Consider the following 24,671-nt stretch of genomic DNA (forward strand, 5'->3'; position numbering starts at 1 on the left):
ACAGGCTAACATGCGAATGACAGTGGACAGGCTAACATGCGAATGACAGTGGACAGGCTAACATGTGAATGACATGGACAGGCTAACGAATGACAGTGGACAGGTTAACATGCGAATGACAGTGGACAGGCTAACATGTGAATGACAGTGGACAGGCTAACATGTGAATGACAGTGGACAGGCATGTGAATGACAGTGGCTAACATCACGAATGACAGTGGACAGGCTAACATGTGAATGACAGTGGACAGGCTAACATGTGAATGACAGTGGACAGGTGCGAATGACAGGCTAACATGCGAATGACAGTGGACAGGCTAACATGCGAATGACAGTGGACAGGCTAACATGCGAATGACAGTGGACAGGCTAAAATGCGACTAACAGTGGACAGGTTAACATGCGAATAACAGTGGACAGGTTAACATGCGAATGACAGTTAACATGCGAATGAATGACAGTGGACAGGCTAACATGCGAATAACAGTGGACAGGTTAACATGGACAGTGGACAGGGAATGACAGTGGACAGGCTAACATGTGAATGACAGTGGACAGGTTAACATGCGAATGACAGTGGACAGGCTAACATGCGAATGACAGTGGACAGGTTAACATGCGAATGACAGTGGACAGGCTAACATGCGAATGACAGTGGACAGGTTAACATGCGAATGACAGTGGACAGGCTAACATGCGAATGACAGTGGACAGGTTAACATGCGAATGACAGTGGACAGGCTAACATGCGAATAACAGTGGAGTGACAGGCTAACATGCGAATGACAGTAACATGCGAATGACAGTGGAAAGGTTAACATGCGAATGGCTAACATGCAAATGACAGTGGACATGCGAATGACAGTGGACATGTTAACATGTGAATGACAGTGGACAGGTTAACATGCGAATGACAGTGGACAGGCTTACATGCGAATAACAGTGGACAGGTTAACATGCGAATGACAGTGGACAGGCTAACATGCGAATAACAGTGGACAGGTTAACATGCGAATGACAGTGGACAGGCTAACATGCGAATGACAGTGGACAGGCTAACATGCGAATGACAGTGGACAGGACAGGTTAACATGCGAATGACAGTGGACATGCGACAGTGGACAGGTTAACATGTGAATGACAGGTTAACATGTGAATGACAGTGGACAGGCTAACATGTGAATGACAGTGGACAGGCTAACATGTGAATGACAGTGGACAGGCTAACATGTGAATGACAGTGGACAGGCTAACATGCGAATGACAGTGGACAGGTAAAAGCGTTAAATTGTTATGAACACTCAAGCTGTTCAAACAGCTGGAGATGGACAGAATGGTTTTGTTCATAACAATTTAACAGTTTTGCCTTGTAAACTAGCAAATACTGTAGATCCAAGTTGGCTAAACATGAAATATAAAGATTAGTTTGAGACCTGTGTTAATTTTATAAAATGCCTGCAACAATAAGTTAGTCATTATTAGTGAATGTACATTATGCATGGTTTTTAACAAAAATGGCTTTTTCATTCACAGACTTGAAAGCCAGGTCAGTGATTATTGAGAAAAAAAGCCAGTTAAACTATTTAGATCAAATAATTATGTTTAGCCTAGCCATAATTTCACAAGCCCTGAATTCATTAGATTACTGCTGACTGTTTGAAATGCAGTGGATTTGACCTTTAATTGTACAACAAAGCTTAGCTATAAAAACCTTAAAATAATCTAGATACTGTATACCATGAATCGACCCATAAGTGAAATAAGAAATAGGAAGAAATTGAGATCTGATTTTTAGGCCATATCAGCCAGCCCTAATGCACCCACACACTTTACATGCATACATGTAAATCAAGACTCAGTCGCAGCACACGCATTGTCATACAAACAGTTAGAAGCTCGAAAACCAGTTTCATCTGCATTATGGCAGGCACATCTATCACACAAAGACATGAACACAGTATCTACGTATCTGCATCTACAATCAATACCACGTTATCAGTTTGTTCAATGTCGAGCAGAACAACCCTGACTATGACCTACTGTAAGTTAAAATGCCTCCCTGTATTCTTGACTTTACTGTAAATTCAGTGATTGCTCAAGGCTGATTGCTGTGTGGGGAATATGGGTGATTGTACTTCCATTTTAAAAACAACTTTTTCAGTAGTTTTGTCTTTTGTACCAATCAGCTGTTGAGTGGCAGTGTGGCAACGCAGTGGGCTTGGCATTAACACCACTGTTTATGCAGGTATGGTAAACACACACACACATACACAGACACACTGTTACTTCTTCCTCCACTGCCCACCTGTTTAACCTGGTGACCTTCTCCCAGCTTTGTTCATTTGCATGATTCCACTGCAGCACTGCAGGTTGGTTTAATCCCTCACTCTGCAGCCGACTCCTCCCCTCATCCTCCCACCCTCATCCCCCTCTCCCCTCCTTGTGCTGCCTGACAAACAGCTGAACACACTCATCCCTGGTCCATAGGGATTCCTGGACACTGTCTGTGATGTCACCTTAGAGACGCTTCCAACACACAGGAGTAAAACTGGCCTCTTCCCAAACTAGTGTAGAAAGACACACAGTGCCACATTCACAAACTATTCCAAACAAACACTCACATACTAGAACACAAACGTTCCAATAAACACCACACACACACTCACAAACACAGAGACCAATAGAATTACAGAGTCTGGAAAAAAAAACACAGCACATTGTAGCAAACCGTTTTAATTCACTTACTGGATGACTGAGAAAGCAAAAATAGTGGTTGTCATGGTACTGTACATTCAGTGCATTGGGGAGAATTGTACATTCAAATTGACAATGCAGGGAGGCAGGTATGGCAAACATCACAAATGAATCATAATTTAGCTAAGTCCGAGAAAAGAATATGCAACACAAAAAACAGTATCGTTCAAAACAAAGATTTGTGCTGCCATGGACCATCTACAGTTGAGCTCAAACTCTGTTGGTTTGGAAGTTCTCCCATTGTGTTTTAGTTAGAATGCTTATGTAGAGGAGGGAGTAATTATTCGCCTACCTCCTCATGCCTTTTGCACACAATGTATATAGACTTTTTTTTCCTACTGTGTTATTGACTTGTTAATTGTTTACTCCATGTGTAACTCTGTGTTGTCTGTTCACACTGCTATGCTTTATCTTGGCCAGGTCGCAGTTGCAAATGAGAACTTGTTCTCAACTAGCCCACCTGGTTAAATAAAGGTGAAATAAATAAAAATAAATAAAAAATTGTGTGCTTTTTTCCTGCACTAGTTAGACAGGCCCAGTCCTGACCAGCAACAGGGGATATGTGGAACAAGGGTTGGCGTGAAAAACACTGGATGAAATGAGACCAATAAGAACAGCTTCAGCTTGACACACACCCAGACCGGGTCCAATGAACGGCCCAAACGACCCAACTCCCCAACCCCTCCAATGCTGTGCTCTCCACCCCCGAGTGCCGAGTTCATCACCGGCCAACCTCCCACAGGGCTATGTGCTCTGGAGCTGTGGATGTACACACACACACACACACACACACACACACACACACACACACACACACACACACACACACACACACACACACACACACACACACACACACACACACACACACACACACACACACACACACACACACACACTGTATCTGGGTAATTGTGTGGACCCCTCAGGCTCTCTGTGCTTTCAGCTTATCATTTTATTGCCAATTAACAGAACACATCAATGCAGCTTCACAATTATACCTTCAGGGGGGTATGAGATAGAGGGTGTGTGTGTGGGGGGGGGGGGCTATTAATCACAGTCAAATCCATTCATTTCACTCTTTGTTGCTCCAATGAATCTTTTGTTTTAGTTAGAGTGCTTGTGTAGAGGAGGGAGTTGAGTAAAACATGCTCCCCTCTAGTCCAGCTGTGTTCTCATGTGTTCTGTTTTCACCAGCCTTATCACTCCACTTTAAGCTCTGGTCAGGTCCATTCCACCCAACCACACACACACACACACACACACACACACACACACACACACACACACACACACACACACACACACACACACACACACACACACACACACACACACACACACACACACACACACACACACACACACACACACACACACACACACACACACACACACACACACACACACACACACACACACGCCCACCTACCCACACACTCCTCTCCAATCCTCTTTACTGACCCTTCTCTACACAAAGGCCTCTCGCTCTAAGAAGCCTATGGTTTTCCATCAAGATTCAGAGCTTTTAAACGGTGAGCTGTTAAAAACGTCCAGCAACACTGACTGGATTAGGACGGCCCTGGATGATCAATATGAGATTGCAGCGCTCGCCACCTGCCTAGAACGCACACAATTAACCAAAACCAAACAAACAATACCACCCTCCAATTCTGACTCCATCACTCTGGTGAATTATAGAGGGGAGAAATGTGTGTGTGTGTTTGGTTCCATTGTAGGCCTGACGTATATCGATCTCTAAAAGGCTCTTTATGAGGAGCCCTGAGTGCCATTGATTCCAGCTGAGTGTATCATTAAAATGTGTGGGCCGTGTCACACAGCCTCTCCCTCGTAAACACAGACGGTAAACACTGCACCCAGATCAGGAGTTAGGGCTGTGATGTGTTTATGTGTTCTCTGCTTGGGTTTTATACTGAACACTCACTTTGACTCCAGCATCCCTCAGCCAGAGAGACCAGGTAAAGATTTAGGGTCCTGATGTCTTTCCCTTGCATGCTGATTTAAGGTCAGAATTTGGGGATAGTAAGCTGATCCTAGATCTGTGTGTACTGGTAACTTCTACCGATAGTGTTTGAACTCCGCTCTGTCTGTCAGGAATTTTTACGAGCTGCTGTCAGTCTCTCTTAATATGTTGTCACGGTGATATCAATGTCCAACGGGTGTTTTAAACCACCTGCAGGTTTAGAGAGTTTTAAGATATATCAGTGAATGCTACATCTAATGGTAATGAGTCTGGATGCAGTGTGAGGACAAATTCCCTTGATTAGAATATCTCAGCATCTCTCTGTTTCTCTCCACCTCTCTCTCCCTCCCTCTCTTTTCACCTCTGTCTCTTTCTGTCTCTCATAGAGTTGTGTTCTCTCACCGTACTGGCAGATGTATCGGTTGCATGTTTTACAGCGCTGGTCGTTCCAGTTGAAGGCGCTGGAAGCCTGCAGCTCCACACAGTTCCAGAAGCTGCAGGGAGAGAGACACAAGGGAGAGGAGAGAGGGAGGAAGAGTGAGATGGAGAGAGGGGACACAGAGACATCTGGTGGCCAGACAGAAAATGACAGTTCTGCTTTCAAACACAGTAGCCTCAATGTCCAGGGCCCGTATCCACAAAGCATCTCAGATAAGGTGTGCTGATCTAGGATCTGTCCATATAATCATATTCATTTTGATCTAAAAGGAAAAACTGATCCTAAATCAGCACTCCTACTCTGAGATGCTTTGTGGGTATGGGCCCAGGCTTCTCTCCCCCTGACACAGAGGGTGAGGTGATAATGTTAGGCTATGTGAGACTATACCTGTGTTCCACACAATATAGAATAACCATGATGGTATCAATATGTTCATTCCAGTAAAAAAATATAGTGGAGTCGCATTTGCAGTGCCTCATTCCACCTGCTTACTGTAGATTCTGACTACAATAATATTATTTTATGATTATCCATTCAACAAGGTGACGTGATAATACAAAGTTATAATTGTTGTTACTATTATCATTAAGTTGTCAAAAGTTATGACTCTCTCACCCCTGGTTGTCAGGCTGTTGTATGTGGGGATTTCCCAGCAGAAAGAGTCCTTCAGGGGTTTATATGTCAGCCCTGGACACAATACAACAACCTTACAGGACGCTTATCCTTATCTCACCTTGACATATCTCAATGCTGCTCACACAAACTCCCAAAGTCAGCTATTTGGCTGTATGTATAGAAGGACAGTGAAAGTGACGTACCGATCCAGAAGTTGCGTGTCTCAAAGTCAGGGTCTGTGACCTCGTTGCTGGGCTCCAGCTGGCTGAGGTAAAATGCGAGGATGTCCTGAACTTTCTGGTTGTGGATCTGGGCCAGAATCCCTCTTCGCTCCTGGGGTCCAAACACACACCACAACATAGGTTACACACACACACACACACACACACAAACAGACACACACACTCTCTCTCTAACCTGACAGCGGGTCTTGGCTCCATAGTAGGTGTTGACCTCTGGAGACACCATGAAGCACTCTCCATCTATCCTCACGTCACAGCTGTGGAAGGGAAACTGCTGCTTCTCTTCAGAAACATAAGCAACACATATTAGGCCTCAGTAAAGGAGACACCAGGCACTGACCATCCATCTTGGCTCAAACTTAGTGTACAGACCGCAGTCCATTCTGGTCACAATAAACATTATGACCTTTTATCATTTCGATTTGCTCACCTCCTGCGTCCTCTCCTCCGTCCTCACTCGCCTCCTTTTTAAAACGTTCAAAGGGGGGAGGACACTCTTCCTACTTACAAATTGACACACTGCTCGACGACTTATCGGTTTCCAGTTCTAGGAGGAGAGAGGACAGAGGACGGCCTTTTGCCCAAACAAGAAAAACCCTTGAGATGAATATGGCTTGATAACACAGTAAACATTGAATCTAATCAGGCTGAAGCTTAATAGAAGAGAGGGTGCATTGACTTAGATACAATGATGACAGGAGTTTATTCTGATTTAAAGTAATGGTGTGACAGTAGCACAATGGCTACCTAAACGTATTCCCACCAGGGTTGGGATCAATTCCATTTAAATTAACACAGTAAAGTTTCAATGTACTTTCTGAATTGACTGGAATTGAAATGGAATTGACCCCAACCCTGATTCCCACACACATACACACTCACCTGCACATTCAGCACCCCCATAACCAACATCACACTCAGCAACCCCATAACCAACATCACACTCAGCACCCCCATAACCAACATCACACTCACAGCACCCCCATAACCAACATCACACTCAGCACCCCCATAACCAACATCACACTCAGCACCCCCATAACCAACATCACACTCAGCAACCCCATAACCAACATCACACTCAGCACCCCCATAACCAACATCACACTCACCTGCACATTCAGCACCCCCATAACCAACATCACACTCAGCATCCCCATAACCAACATCACACTCAGCACCCCCATAACCAACATCACACTCACCTGCACATTCAGCACCCCCATAACCAACATCACACTCAGCACCCCCATAACCAACATCACACTTGCAGGAGCACTCCTCTTCCTTGTAGCGGCCGTGCACACACTTCACACTGCAGCGCACTGAAACACACACAGTCACATACAGTATATCAACCATGATGCACCTACAGAGATACCTGAACACACACACTGCAGAGCATGCCTAGTCAGACACACAGAGATAATAATGACTGTAGTAGATTGTCAGACTGGTAAACAGGCACATAGACTGGTACCCTGACAGAGTCGTCCGGTGAACCTAGGTCCACAATGACACTGGCAGGAGGAGATGTTCAGACGACCATGCTGCCCACAGCTCATACGACATGGATTCCTGGGGGTCTCTGGAACACAGATACAATTTCCTAAATACCTTTGCTTAAAAGTCTTCATTTTTCCATGAATAGATTTAGCCTCCAGTTAGTGCTTGTTCTCTGACAAGGCCATCATTGCATGGTAAGTGGTTAAGTGTTGGCTATACAGTTAAACCGGATTAAGAGAAAACCCCTTCACATGACAATACTTCAGTGAGGCAAAAAATACACTTAACGTCTTTGGCTCAAAATAGATAATGAACTGTCATCTTCAATAGAGGTGATACGTCGCTTTTAGTGCACTAAAGAGATTCTAAGGCAACAATCTGTAGAGAACAGAGTTGGTTGAAATAGATACTACTTTGAGTAAGGAACAGCTAATATGATTCAAATGCTAACATTTCTCACTAATTTAAAGGTAGACTCAACTATATGCACAAAGTAAACAGCATAGTGGGTCCATTTCCACAACAACTAAGAGCGTTGAAGTGCGTGGCTTCATTGCTGTTTTGGTCCCGTGGCTCCCACGCTGTAACAGTGTGAAGCAAACCCATGCACATGCGCAGATACTGTGTGTGACTGTGAGAGAAAAGTATTGCATCTCACTCATCGCAAAATCTGCGGTGCTGCTCATGGCAACATCATTTCACTGAGTCTACCTTTAAATGAATGAAAGTGTTCTCTATAGGGGTCTCACCACACAGTCCTCCCACATGGTCCCACAGTCTGAAGCAGCCTGACATGGAAGAGGTGCAGAGAGAACAGGAGAAACCAGCCACATAGGGCACCACCAACCTCCCATTCACCTCCCAGTTACCCCTGCAGAGAGACATATATCACACACGTATACATGTACACACACACACACACACACACGCACACACACACACACGCACACGCACACGCACACACCCACACACACACACACACATACGCACACACGCACACACACACGCACACACGCTAAGGTTGAGTATTAAAACAGGAGGAGAAGTTTGACATCAGGTAAATTAATTGTGTTCTTACCCAGGGGAGTATGCACAGACAAACAGCTCCCAGAGAGCATCACCCCTCAGACACAACTGTCTGGCACAGCCCACATTACTGGAGGTGGCCCACACCAACTACAGCAGAGAGAGAGAGAGAGAGAGAGAGACAGACAGACGGACAGAGAGAGATTGACAGACAGGACAGACACACAGACAGAGTTAGAGAGAAACATAGTGGGAAAGGGAGTATATTGGCAACACAATGTATTGGCAAGTGGGCAACACAAACTCAGTCACGCCAATTAGTCAAATTTACATTACATTACATTTAAGTCATTTAGCAGATGCTCTTATCCAGAGCGACTTACAAATTGGTGAATTCACCTTCTGACATCCAGTGGAACAGCCACTTTACAATAGTGCATCTAAATCATTTAAGGGGGGGGTGAGAAGGATAACTTTATCCTATCCTAGGTATTCCTTGAAGAGGTGGGGTTTCAGGTGTCTCCGGAAGGTGGTGATTGACTCCGCTTGAAATGAAATTGAAATGATAGTTGAATTGAGACTTCTTGTTTTGACACAAAGTTACTTAGGGTTGCTGCACAGTACAGATCCAGTACTGTTAACCATTACCTGTGTGTAGTGTTGGCAGGTAGCATTCTCTCTGCATTGCCCACTCAAGTACATGAAGTCCCTCCCTTCCTCGAACTATGAGTCAATGACCTCAGCAAATGAAGTTGTGTCATGGGCTGAGTGATGGGTGTTCCAGCCAATGTGGCGGAGCTGTTGGTCCTGAGGACAGGGGTCTGTGTGGCAAGACTCCGCCCTCTCATGGGCAAGTAGAACCAGCTTCTCACTCCAGTCCTACAGATATGGGGAAGGGGGAGAAGACAACACACGCACATACACACACACGCACGCACGCACGCACACGCACACACACACACACACGTTTAAACTAATACAAAGGGGGACAACCTTCCATTGACTGAGGGTGACAGACCGACTTCCTCTCTTTGTGACCTGAAGGGCCCTTTTTCAGGGACACATTTTGCTTTTGAGACACTCCCCATGCCAGGCTCACCATTTGGCCTCCCATTGTTAATGTTCACTGACAATGTTTCTTCTGAAGACGCAGAGCTCTGGAAATCTATAGCCTAAAATGGATATGGTTTTTGTGCAGGGACTGATGGGGAGATCGATAAAAAGACAGACTGTGTGGAAGTATGGGAGGGAAATAAATAAATAAAGTTGGTTGTATGAGCACAGACCATGGCAGAGTGACTCTGCTGCTCGGCCAGCTGACCATAAGGTCACTGAGTATACTATCTCATCCTCATAGGCCTTAAATAGATCAACAACAGCAAGTGTGCTATCCATCACTAAAGGCCAGCACTGGCCATGTGATGGTACCTGATCTTAAACAGGACAGTCCTAAAGAAACTACACAGTCAGGATGGTGAACAGCGAACAGCCTGGGAGGCTGAAAGGGGATCTCTGCTTTCAAAGCTGTTGCACTTAGGGGAGGATTCCGGCTAAGCAAGGTGTCCTATGAGCCCTGTATTTGTATTTGTGTTTATTATGCCAAGGCAGCAGCTACTCTTCCTGGGGGTGCAGCAAAATTAAGGCAGTTATACAATTTTAAAAACATTGCATTCACAACACACTGTGCCCCCTCAGGCCCTTACTCCACCACTACCACATATCTATAATACAAAATCCATGTGTACTTGTGTGTATAGTGCATATGTTTTCGTGTGTGTGTATGTATGTGTCTGTGCCTAAGTTTGTGTTTCTTTACAGTCCTCACTGTTCCATAAGATGTATTTTTATCTGTTTTTTAAATCTAATTTTACTGCTTGCATCAGTTACTTGATATGGAATAGAGTTCCATGTAGTCATGGCTCTATGTAATAATGTGCGCCTCCCATAGTCTGTTCTGGACTTGGGGAATGTGAAGAGACCTGTATTTAACATGAGATCCTCTAAGCTTTACAGGAATGTGGTTCTGAATATTAACAGCAACACCTCCACCATTCGCATTTCTGTAAATGTTATAACCTTGTATTGCTGCCACTGTATCAAAGGTATTATCAAGAACCTTGTTTCTTAAGCTACATATGTTAACGTGGGCTATTTTGAGCACTTTTCTGGGATGCTTACTTGTTTTCATTGCTTTACTGGGAAGCTTAGCAGAAGTAGATATGCTCTTGTTTTTTATGTTAGTGCAGGGTGAGCTGCACACAGTGGACTTCCTACTAGGGCACACTGCCTCAGTGCTAACAGTATAAATCTGGTTCATAGGCACATGATTACAGCATACAATAGCTGTAGGATCAGCAGAGGCAGTTAGAGGGACATCAATTAGGTTACTTACATTGTGTCTTCCAATGCCCCTGATATAATATACATTTGCTTCAGCATTATGACAACTCAGTGTCACAATGGTAGGGATTAACTGAGCTGGGCTTTGGGTTATTAGTAAGTCATTGTCTCAACGCAACCTTGTAAATGCTGTGAAAGGATCCAGGAGCCCAAATTATTTGGGTGGATCCCATCCTCCTTATAAAACATGTTTTGTTTCCAAAAGGTATCGAAATTGTCAACAAAAGTTGAGCTCCTCTATGTCTCTCCTCTCACTATGAGAGGAGAGACATAGACACTGGTGGACTGGGATGTAGGGGGAGAGAGAAGTAAGGGGAGTTGGAGAAGGGGTCATGGGGTGTAGGGGTAAATCGGGGGTGGGGAGTAGGGGGCCAGAGGCGGGACAGTCTGGATGGGTTAGCGTCCTTTAGTCATGCCCTGGTCTGGTGAGAGGTGTGTGTCTCTAAAGTGGAGGGATCAAATGAAATCCCAACATCACACACCTATTAACATTCTCTCCTCTCCTGGCACAGAGCCGGCTACAACATAGACAGACTCACAGGGTTATGCTTAAAGACACAGTACAGTCAGAGACATGATGGGCCTGTCAGTATCAAGTATTGAGTTGGGATATCCGCCCACTAAAGAGACACAAGGCACTGAGGCAGATGAAGAACTGAGTGTCTAAACAGTGTCCCAGTAGACACATATGTAAGCATACAGTGCATTCGGAAAGTACACTGACCCCTTGACATTTTACACATTTTGTTACTTTACAGGCTTATTCTAAAATAGATTATATTGTTTTTTTCCCCACATCAATCTACACACAATACCCCCTAATGACAAAGCAAAAATAGGATTTTAGAAATGTTTGCAAATGTAACAAATATTGGTGTGAGGATATATCACTGTGTTCTTGGGGACCTTCAATGCTGCAGAAATTGTTTTGGTACCTTTCCCTAGATCTGTGCCTCGACACAATCCTGTCTCAGAGCTCTACAGACAATTCCTTCAACCCCATGGCTTGGTTTTTTACTCTGACATGCACTGTAAACTGTGGGACCTTTTTTAGACATGTGTGTGCCTTTCCAAATCATGTAGAAATCACTTGAATTTACCACAGGTGGACTCCATTCATGTTGTTGAAACAGGATGCACCTGAGCTCAATTTCGACTCTCATAGCAAAGAGTCTGAACACTTATGTAAATGAGGTATTTCTGTTTTTTATTTGTACATTTGCAAACATTTTATGAAAACCTGTTTTCTCTTTGTCATTATTGGGTATTGTGTGTAGATTGATGAGGATTTAAAAAAAAACATTTTTTAGACTAAGGCTGTAACATAACAAAAATGTGGGAAAAGTCTGAATATTTTCTGAATACACTGTATAAGCAGCATATAAACAGTGTGGATTCTTCTGTTTTGCTGATGAGGAACTGATGAGGCAGCCTCTGCTAGGACAGGGAGACGGACAGTGGCTGTCACTCATTGGCTAAGCCGTTTGACCCCGTCTCGTCTTGTGCGTGTCGAGTGGTAGCAGAATGTCTCCGCTCAGCGTTAGCTGCCCCGACAACTGCAGCCAGTTATCGTGGAGACGGCTGTCAGCACTCAGGACCCGAATGTGAAAGGGGCGTTTCCACATATGCCGTTTCACGACTGGCCCCCAAAGATGGGGTCCTGTTTCAGAGATGGGGAGAGGGGACAGAGGGGGAGGAAAGGGGAGGGAGAGGGATATCCTGGCACACACCAGTGGGATGTCATGCAAAGCTATCCGACTCCCACTCCCTCTTCAGAGAGATCTAAAAGTTAGCCAGGCCGTCAACATCCAACCGTCTCCCCATTTCACTGACCCCCGTCTCTTCTCCTTCACCATTACTACAGCCCCTACCAGTCACATCTTTCCACACCTTCTCAACGTTGCTCCTCAGAGATTCTGCCAGCCTTCCATGACCTTGAGAGGGCCTCCAACACAAACACTCTCCAGGCCACTCCTGTCCTACTGATAGCCACAGCTTACAGCCTGCCTGTGTGTACTCAGCAGAGCTCACAGCTGGTGTTTTCACCTGAATGTGTGTTATATAAAAACACCCCCCTTAGAGGGGAGCCAGAATGAGACAGCCAAACAAATCAATGTAATTTCCTCCACAGTGGCTTTGACTGGGTCCACTGACGGGGTGAAAAGAGGGGAGTTTTCATGTTGTCACCTTTTAAGTTAATCTTCATCTGGCACATCAGTGTTAATATTTAAGGGCCTTCTAAAAGGGAACACTGACCCGTTTGTCAATTATTCAACCTTGCAGTGAAGTAAGAGATCCTCAATACTCTGAAACACTAACTGGAGACATGTGTTTCAATTTATTAAGGAAAATACCTACTAAAACTCAGATGAAGGTCTTATGACTGACACATGAAAACATTGGAGAGAATACAACAGGCCCCGTGTATGGGAGTATTCATGCCATACTATAAAGATCTTGGAAAGGATGATGTTGCTTCCTGTAGGACTAACTTCATCATTAGCACTACTTCATCATCATAGGACATTTGTTGTTTGATGAATGGAGGCATGTCCAGATGTCAGGGGAGTGACAGCTAATTAAGAGTCTGTGCTAAGCCCCTTTGAGCACATTGTTCCCTCTGATGTCTCCTGGTCAAAATTATCAGCGCACGCTTTGATGCCACCAGAGGGGAGCAGGGTCACCGGGCAAGTCCCCTTCTTGAATGTTCCATTTTCACGTCACAATGCATCAGTACAAGGAATTAAGTAACTACAGGAGTGAAGCAAAGCCCAGACATAGGAATATGTTTAGTCTTACTCTGCTATGGTCCGTAAATTCAACAACTTATAGCCGAGGAATTGTTGTTGGCAAGGAGTGCAGTCCATAAAATAAGCCAAGACAGCGGAGCTTTTAATAGCAGTGACAATCAGCAGGAACACTGTTTCCCAGTCGATGTTTTCATGCCCACTCATATCTGTCTGTTAGCCGTGGGAGTCCTCAGCTAAGTGGAGACATTAAGCGGGTTGAACTTTGACCAAATGTACTGTAAATTACTTAGCTGCAGACATACACATAGCCTATACACTTTGTCTCACACATACCCAGCAGGCAAAACTTGAAATGATGTCATTACAACGAGAAAACGATTTTCTGCAATGTGTAGACGTAAAACAAACGCCTCCCTCTCCTGTCTTACACCAAAAGAAAATAACTCATTTCCATTTCTGTATTTGAAGCAAAGTACCTCCTATTGTCAGATAGGCTTCCCCAGCCCTAGGTGAACCTCCAGAGGGCATGGACTGAGTACAGAGAGAGAAGAGCCTCATTTGTGAAACTGTGTGAAGCGCTGCTCTTTTATCTCCTGAAGAGAAGAAGAAGAGGGAGAAGAGGGAGGCTGCTGCAGGGCCACACTATAATCTCTTTACCGACACAATCAGTCAGCGCTTACCCACGCCTGCTGCCCTGCCTGGGTGGAAATTCCTCAAAGAGAATCACAAACGCAGCTAAAGCCCTGAGCCTTTTAAGCGTTTATCAGTAAAGCTCCTTAATATGCTTCTTCAGCTCGCCCGGGATTCCTCCATCGGCCTTCGCAAGCAAATTACCTGTAATACCACAGTCCTGAATGCAGCATGATAATATCCTCATCCTCTTATTCTCATTACGTGTTATCAGCTATGTGCAGTTTGCTGATGCTTAGCAGCAGTCTAGGAACCCTGCTCTATCATTGGCTTTGAGAACGCAATCTATGATAAGTGACGGTTTTGGACAAAACGGCCATTAGGCCTCTAGGACATACACTATTCAACCCCACCGTTGTGTGTTTCATTATCCACTGATTGTCCTCTGTCTTCGTCTGTCCTCATGCAATGTAAGCAAAGGGAGATAAGACTGGCACAGTAATAGATGGGAACAGATATAGAGAAACTGCCCAGTGGATTATCATTGGAGGCTTGTCACACATTCGTGTTGTTTCAGGCTGCACAGTGCCCACCCACACTGATCAAATACTTATTTTCCACTGTAATGTGCAAATACATTCATTAAAAATCCTACAATGTGATTTTCTGGATTTTTTTTCTCATTTTGTCTGTCATAGTTGAAGTGTACCTATGATGAAAATTACAGGCCTCTCTCATTTTTTTTAAGTGGGAGAACTTGGACAATTGGTGGCTGACTAAATACTTTTTTTGCCCCACTGTATGTGCAATAATAGTGTATAACATGATTTTTGAATGACTACCTCATCTCTGTTCCCCATACATACAATTATCTGTGAAGTCCCTCAGTCGAGCAGCGAATTTCAAATGCAGATTCAACCACAAAGATCAGAGGTTTTCCAATGCAAAAATCTATGGCCTGAAAATAGCTGTTGAGCTATAATTAACAACACATTTGACAGAGCTTGAATAATTTTGAAAAGAATAATGGGCAAATGTTGCACAATCCAGGTGTGGAGAGCTCTTCGAGACTTACCCAGAAATACTCACTGCTGTAAACGCTGCCAAAGGTGCTTCTACAAAGTATTAAATCAAGGGTGTGAATACTTATGTAAATTAGATATGTATGTATTTAATTTTCAATAAATTCGCAAACATTTCTATAACAAAGTATTGAGATAATGTCACGTTCTGACCTTTATTTCCTTTGTTTTGTCATTATTTAGTATGGTCAGGGCGTGAGTTGGGGTGGGCAGTCTATGTTTGTTTTTTCTATGATTTGGGGATTTCTATGTTTCGGCCTAGTATGGTTCTCAATCAGAGGCAGGTGTCATTAGTTGTCTCTAATTGAGAATCATACTTAGGTAGCCTGGGTTTCAGTGTGTGTTTGTGGGTGTTTGTTTCCGTGTCTGTGTTTTTCACCACGGTACTGTTTTGGGTTTCGTTCATTCCACGTTTATTGTTTTTGTATTCAGTTGTTCATGTGTACTATTTCTTATTAAAAGAACCATGGACACTTACCACGCCGCATATTGGTCCTCCGATCCTTTTCGCCTCTCCTCTTCGGAAGAAGAGGAGGAAATCCCTTACAGATAAACTTATACTTATACTTAAACCAAATACTTATTTTCCACCATAATTTGCAAATAAATTCATTACAAAATCCTACAATGTGATTTTCTGGATTTTTTTTCTCATTTTGTCTGTCATAGTTGAAGTGTACCGATGATGACAATTACAGGCCTCTCATCTTTTTAAGTGGGAAAACTTGCACAATTGGTGGCTGACTAAATACTTTTCCAGCATCTTCACAAGGTCCTTTGCTGTTGTTCTGGGATTTATTTGCACTTTTCGCACCAAAGTATGTTCATCTCTAGGAGACAGAACGAGTCTCCTCCCATACATGAAGGGCACATTTTGGCATTTGCTGTATGATCGATGAGAAACTCCATATTGCAAATGTACGGTCGCTTACTAGACATCCGCACATTTTTGTAAAATTCGATGGCGATGGTGGTGGGCCGTGCACCGGGGCCAAATCTTCCAGGAAGTCATCGAACGAAGTCTCTAGGACATTCGGTTTCCGTTTTATAAAATGTTCAAACTTTGGTAATTTTTCCGCTGTTGTAACGGTTCTCGTCTGTCGAAGGAGAAGCGGACCAAAATGCAGCGTGGTGGTTATTCATGTTTTTTAATAAATGAACTAGACATGAAATAACGAACAAAAACAAAGAACGAATGTGAAAACCTATACAGCCTATCTGGTGAACACAAACACAGAGACAGGAACAATCACCCACGAAACACTCAAAGAATATGGCTGCCTAAATATGGTTCCAAATCAGAGACAATGATAAACACCTGCCTCTGATTGAGAACCACTCCAGACAGCCATAGACTATGCTAGATACCCCCACTAAATCCCCACTGTGCCGGTAAATTCCACCATATTGCAAATGGAATCTTATTGCAAATGTACAAAACATCACCAATCACGACATGGCCATTTCTCCTAAAAGGAAAAGACTTCGAAGACAACTTGGTGAGCATAGGTTTGGACTAACGGGCCGTTAGCCCCGAAAAAGACGGTGCCGAGGCCTCAACGCTTTTTGAGTTAAGGACATTTTTCTGGGATTAAAGGTCAAAAACGAAAATAGTCAAAGTACATGAACCTACGGTGTCAGGAAAAAGAACCAGCCATTTATCTATCGTAATTTAAGAGAAATCGTACAATGTACAATTGGTGATGCTCCAAAAAATGTTTTTTTTCCCCATAAAAAGTTAGATCCAGTTGCGGCGTGTTCAGACGAATCCGTTAAGGTGGGTTTCTGTACTTTTGTGAAATCACACACAGTCATTCAACCCTCTGTAAATCAGTCAGTTCTTAACGTAAAGACTTAAAACTCAAGATTATGTAAGAGCCTACCCCAAAGAGGATATGTGTTCACTCTCCTGTATCAACCGGAAGTGCCTTAAATTGGGGTCATAAAGGCTGTTTCGAAGGGTTAAGAAATTCAGATCTTTTCAAAACTTCATATGTGTGATTAGGCAAACCTCATGAACTTTAAATCAGTCATTTCTCCCAACAGATGTCAAAGAAAAGCTCTCTCTCACACACACACAAACAGCAAGGATGGAGTGACACAGTGCGGGGCTTAAAGACACAAAGAGCCTACAATGGCATTACCATAATCTCTAGGCTGTGCCGAGTTTAACGAGATGCCCCTCTTGACCGTAGCTCGCTCGGTCTGAGCGCAGCGACCATGAAAGAAAGTAGGCCCATAATGAAGCCTGGCCCTAAATTTCAGGTGCTTTTAGGGGACAGTGGCGGAACCATTAGGGTTAGAAGGACAATTCAACCAATGGAACGTTCCTGAGGTCCTCCCGATCTGTGCAAGCCTAACCTTGACCGTGTGGCATTAAACTTAACAGTGAAAACAGGGTGTTTACATCAAACAGTTTGCAATGACTTCTCTCCCCATAGGAATATATTGCCTGCTCCCCTAAATTCAACCTGAAGCCTATGTGGGTTATGAATGTCTTATGAACCTGTCTTCGATGACAATGCATCAGGCCACTATGAACTCCACCTGTGTTGATTCTAAGCTTCCTGGAGCAACCGGAAGTGGTTAAATTCACCATAAAGGTGTTTTTATATACCCAACCTGCAGATTGTGAAAACACTGCATTCAACCCTGTATAAATCAGTCAATTCTTAACGTAAAGACTTTAAACTCAGGATTCTGTAAAAGACTACCCCAATGAGGATAGTCCCTTAAATTGAGGTCATAGGGGCTGTTTCGAAGGGTTAAAAAAGTCAGATCTTTCCAAAACTTCATACGTGTGATTAGGCAACCCTCATGAACTGTAAATCATTAATTTCTCCCATCAGATTTCCAAGAAAAGCGCACACACACACAGCAAGGACGGAGTGACAGTGTGGGCTTAGAGACCCACAGAGCCTGCAATAGTTACCTTTGTTCAAACTATCAAAGAACCATCAGACCTGGAGCTCGGGAATTTTAGAAACCTGTTCTAGAGCTCAAGTCGATAGTGCACAGTGAGTTATGTGGCTCTAGAAGACCGAGAAACAGCCTCGTACATTTGCAATAACTTCAATTCATTTTGACCATCACGAAAATGACAACATTTAGAAAAGTCCCAGAGTCGCAAGACTAGGTGCATTGAAACCGCCTCGGCCCATAGATATGGGCCCTAAATTTTCTGTCCGATAGCTCATTCAAGGACCCCGTAGCAACGCCCGGAAAACGCTGCTATGACTCCAAATGACCGATCGAGCCGAAACTTGGGTTTCTGGGTCGCCTCAGCTAGACCTACACATAATGTCAGAACTGGACCCGCAGCTAGAACGTAACTACATGTTTTATGTTTTTAGTATGGTTTAAACCGAAGGTGCTGTACATTTTGGGCCTGCTCTGAAATATGTGATAGTTGGCTTCTAAACAAGTTGGAAAAAGTAGGTGTGGTGTCAGTTTGTATCAGTTTGGTGTCCGAATGATATCTAATTGACTGATGGACGGTGACTTGTTGGCTGACTTTTGTCCATTTGCAATATGTTTAAACAGTGTTAGACCATCACCAAATTGACATTCTGAAATCAACACCAATGAGCAATGGAGAGGAACCAGAATCACTGCCCGGCCATCCCAAGTTCAAATTCGTGATGGTAAATGCCCATTGAAACATATTGCAAATGGACAGCTGTGCGCCTGATGATTGGAATGAGTTACCAGGAGCACATTTTTAAAATGTATTTTTTTATTGCCTTTAGGGGGGTGCAAGGGGTATACTGCCCATCCAATAGCGGCGCCCCTGGTCATTTTGGACGTTTTTTAAAAATCATTAAAAAACAACAGAGTCCCACTTCTGTCTCATCATACATGACAAATAGACCATCTTGGTTGATTCATGGCTTAACATAGTGCTATATATCATTTGGGCAGTATAAATGACATTTGAACATGGTTCACTGACTTTTGGGTTTGGAAACCGACATTCTATGATCGTACATGGCAAATGGACAAAACAACCTAATTTGACACTATCAATACTTTCATATTGCATTTGGACATTTCTTATGGCATTTGGTAATGGTTCACTGACTTTTGACTTCAACTTATGACTTCCTATGAAATCATATTGCAAATGGACAAAACATGTGCCTTATTGACAAAGAAAATTAAATGACAATAAATATGACAAAAGTATGTTCATACAGTTCTTATACGTGTATAATTGACTAAAAAATCTAAAGATTATTTTTTAAACGGTCCAGAAAGCACTTTTTTAAGGGGGTGATAAGTTTTTCATTTTCTGTCTTCAAATTTTCCAAATTCGACCCTTGGGTATTGACTTGATGTGCATTGTCAAAGTGAAAATTTACCGTGGAGCGCGCTCGCCATCTATTGGATTTTTGCTGTGTGACACTTGGCATTTGCCATATGGCATTTGCAATAAGTTTTGAATGAAACAACGTCCATTTGAGTGGTATTGTACATCGTGTATATGTTTTGGGCGGTGCCAATAAGTTCCCATTCCCATTCTGTCTATTTCAGGGGGGGGGGGTATTCCCTTACTTATTGGTATGATGGCTGCGTGGTCCCATGATGTTTATACTTGCGTACTATTGTTTGAACAGATGAACGTGGTACCTTCAGGTGTTTGAAAATTGCTCCCAAGGATGAACCAGACTTGTGGAGGTCTACAATTTTTTCTGTGGTTTTGGCTGATTTCTTTTGATTTTCCCATGATGTCAAGCAAAGAGGCACTGGGTTTGAAGGTAGGCCTTGAAATATATTCACAGGTACACCTCCAATAAACTCAAATTATGTCAATTAACCTATCAGAAGCTCCTAAAGCCATGACATCATTTTCTGGAATTTTCCAAGCTGTTTAAAGCCACAGTCAACTTAGTGTATGTAAACTGTTAGTTTGAGTAGAGACAGAGAGACACCGTATGTAATCCTCCTGGTATATCTATCTCAGAGCCCCAGGGACAGATCCCAGATCCACCCCACACAGTGTTTATGGCCTTCAGCATTAACACCCTGCCAGAGACAGCACCATACAGAACAGCTGTGGTGTCAGTGTCCCTGTGACTGCAACATGCACTGTCTTCGTTAACAGACTGATATTCACTGTCTCTCACTGTTGGGAATATCAATGTTTCAACAGAAGATACCCTGTGAGAAATCTCTGGCTGGTGTCGTTGCCTTTCTTTAGTTGTTAGAGATGGGGAAATGGGGATACCCTCAGAGAGGGAGGAACTGTGACTACTTATGAGGATACGATTTCAACTGATCTGTACAGTACCTTTGGATATAATATATAGCTGTGTTATAAATCATGGATCAAATGGAGGGCCTTTACAGAGGGCTCGGTTAACCAAGAGACATACTGTGACAAACTGTAATTGGGAGCATGGGAAACAGCACAGGGGAGGGTTTCTGGCAGGGCTCTATTTCAGGTGACCTTGGTGTCCAGCAGGCAGCAGCAGCCATGTAACTCAGTGATGTGTTTCAAAGGGGCCAGCCTGCATGGCAGCACGGCAGTCGGCCGAGTTACATTTGCTTACAGCTTCTGGTAGAAGTTGCCCTTATAGAGCTAGGACCAGCCTATCCTCCCCAAGCAGACGGGCAGACAGACAAACAGACAGGCAAACTGACACACACACAAAATAAATATAATGAAAGGCAGGCAAGGCAACTAACCATTTTTTGCATGTTAGCGGCCATGGGGGTGACCCAGCTGCGCAGCCTATTGTGCTGTGTAACAATCAGAAAATGCTCCTTCAATCCAAGCCCTGGAATAAAGAAAAGCACACAATTATTTAGGACTGGTCGCCATGGCAATGGAATGCAAGTGTCTGTAAGGGGGGCAAGGGGGTTGGCTGAAAGGTCTGTTGATACAGTAGCACTCCACAACATTGGGACAGTGTATATCCACAGCCGGTACATGTGATAGGCTAAACAAATGTGTATGGCCTGTCATTGGAGAGCTAAAATGTGTATATCTCTATTCAATATATAGGCCTTGTAGCCTTACTGAGGATGTTTTTCCCAAATAGGATTCTGACAGAAATATAACAAAATCTTACAGTTTTCAAAATCCTATAGCATTCTTTATTTTATTGGGAAAGAAGAAAAATCCCATAGGTTATTTTGACTGGGGGATTAAACGTAGCATAGCATAATTTACTAATGAATGTCCAATGTTTAGCCTATATGCAAATCACATTTTTGCAATTTACAAAAGTTAAGATGGAATGTAGGAAACAGATGACAATTTACAAGTTGTATCTGCTTCAAATTAGTTGATTAGTGCATTAGGGCTCAGTTGATAGAACATGGGTTGTGGGTTCGATTCCCATGGGGGCCCAGTATGAAAATGTAATCACTCATTATGATACATCGCTCTGGATGATAGCGTAAAATGTTAGCCTATATTCACTGTAAATGAAATAACATCCTGCATTAATTAGAATAGTTTGAGGATTTTTTGCAAGAGAAGTTAATAAAAACAACCACACTTTTCTTCACATATACTGTATCGCGTGCATCGGCCACCCTGCTGTTTTCCTCTGACCAGCGCTGAGCCGAACACAGAACTGTCAACGCGTGCTCTTACCGCTCTCAGATGAATCAGCGTGGCTCGGTTTCTCCGTGATTATCCTATTGGCGTGGGTGAGGTACGGGGTCTGGAGGGTCACCATGAAAAACAGAAGCAGACACAAGGATCTCGTTAGAGACCCCATGGCTACTGAGGTAAATAGTGCCAAGTACTCTAAACTCCTTGTGGACAAGTGACTCCCTCTTTTACCCTGCTCTTCTCTCCCTCTCGTTCACTCCCACTCCCCCTCTCTCTCCCCTTCCCACGAGTTTTCAACATTTTGCAACTGTTCTTATCCACTCACGCGCACAAAGTTGGCCGCTACTCAAACTTTAGTTGAATGAACGATACACGATCTGCGATAAACCCACATGGACAACCAAACAAACATATAAAAGCTTGACTGACCTTTCAACCACACAGTGTTAAGTATCATGCAGTGGTGACCCGATGGGGCTGTTTAGGATGTTTAGCTAAAAATATATATATATATGTACAGTATCAGGCAAAATTTTGGACACACCTACTCATTCAATGGGTTTTCTTTATTTTGACTATTTTCTAAATTGTAGAAAGACATCAAAACTATGAAATAACACATATGGAATCAAGTAGTAAGCAAAAAAGTTTTAAACAAATCAAAATATATTTATATTTTATATTAATCAAAGTAGCCACCCTTTACCTTGGTGACAGCTTTGCACACCCTTGACGTTATCTCAACCAGCTTCACCTGGAATGCTTTTCCAACAGTCTTGAAAGAGTTCCCACATATGCTGAGCACTTGTTGGTTGCTTTTCCTTCACGCTGCGGTCCAACTCACCTCAATTGGGTTGAGGTCAGGTGATTGTGGAGGCTAGGTCATCTGATGCAGCACTCCATCACGGTGTGTTGGGTCATTGACCTGATGAAAAACAAATGATAGTCCCACCAAGCATGGGATGGCTTTTCACTGCAGAATGCTGTGGTAGCCATGCTGGTTAAGTGTGAAGGAGAAGCAGCTAACAAGTGCTCAGCATATGTGGGAACTCCTTCAAGACTGTTGGAAAACATTCCAGGTGAAGCTGGTTGAGAGAATGCCAAGAGTGTACAAAGCTGTCATCAAGACAAAGGTTGGCTACTTGAAAAATCTCAAATATATTTTGATTTGTTTACAACTTTTTTGGTTATTACCTGATTCCATATGTGCTATTTCATAGTGTTGATGTCTTCATATTAGAAAATAGTCAAAATAAAGAAAACCCCTTGAATGAGTAGGTGTTCCAAAACATTTGACTGGTACAATATATATATATATATATATATATATATATATATATATATATATATATATATATATATATATATATGTGTGTGTATGTTAGCTAAACAGAGCCCTATCTGCCCTGAATGACAGGTCGCCACTATAAAACACATAGGGTGTGTCTATATATGGAAAATTACACCTTAAAAAATGTCCACCGATCAATTGGCTTGACTTTTGTTCGACCAATAGTATTTTTTAGTCTGGACCATCCCTAAGGCCAATGTATACCCTATGTAAAACAATCAAGAAAACATAAATTATTAGTCAAAGGTGACTGTCAGTAGGCCTATCTGAGTGATCCCATGTGTAGTGTAGGGAAAGCTATATACAACAGTAGGCTAAATCCGTGTTAGCACAAGTCAATTACTGTAGCCTAAACTCTTTATAAACAACAGATACCGTACTTGAGAGATAGACAAGGAGTCCAAACAGAGCAGACTTCAGTGTCACTGATCCATGAGAATAACATCGCAAACTTCTTCAGAGTCACAATGAAAATATTTATGTTTCACTGAAGGCCACAGACATGTGTGTGTGTGTGTGTGTGTGTGTGTGTGTGTGTGCGTGCGTGCGTGCGTGCGTGCGTGCGTGTGTGTGCGTGCGTGTGTGTGTGTGTGTGTGTGTGTGTGTGTGTGTGTGTGGATTTGATGAGACTGGGCTACCAATGACTGCCATTACAGTCCTGACTATGGCATTCATTTGGAGAAATCTGCACCGCTTGTCCTATTTTCTCAGTATAGGTAACTACAGTGATTGCAGGGTGTAGCGCTGAAAGAAATAGCTCAGTCTGCCTTTATGCAATAGTGGGTAACACTGTGAGAGAGACCAAATAATCCGAGGTTTTCCTATGCCAGCTCTATACAACTAATCTCTGCAAACAGTACAACTAGAGAACGAGAGAAGTTTCAATAATCAGGGATGCTCACACACCATGAGGAGAAATCTCACCCATCTTTTCAGGAATCCTTTATTACATAGTGGTCTACTACAGCAGTAGATCCCACAAAGTCAAAAAGACAATATAATCACCACAGTGAAACCATGAAACATCTGCTGAACAGAAGTTCTGAGTTCTGATGCCCAATCATTCTCCATCATCACATCAAAACCCCAACTTTACTAACTACACCCCGCTGCACAACACACAAAAACATCAAATGTCTTGACCATCAGTAGCAAATAATATGCATAAATGTGACCAAAAATGACATTTCACAATAAATCCCTCCAAACATGAGTCTTCTCAAGACTCTGTGACTTAATTTGAGGGTTCATACTGTATGTGTATGTTCCCCACAGAAACTGAAGGACAGGGGGTAGGGGGTGTGTATTGGGGAACCAGTTTCAACAG

The 24,671-nt window shown here is 43.1% G+C and overlaps 1 pseudogene; it reads right to left on the minus strand.

Annotated features, from left to right (window-relative positions):
* Nucleotides 1-2,717: 2,717 nt before the first annotated feature.
* Nucleotides 2,718-22,204, minus strand: LOC135552924 (C-type lectin domain family 18 member A-like; annotated as a pseudogene).
* Between the last annotated feature and the right edge of the window lie 2,467 nt (nt 22,205-24,671).

This window comes from Oncorhynchus masou, chromosome 2 (assembly GCF_036934945.1).
Source record: "Oncorhynchus masou masou isolate Uvic2021 chromosome 2, UVic_Omas_1.1, whole genome shotgun sequence".
NCBI lineage: Eukaryota > Metazoa > Chordata > Actinopteri > Salmoniformes > Salmonidae > Oncorhynchus > Oncorhynchus masou.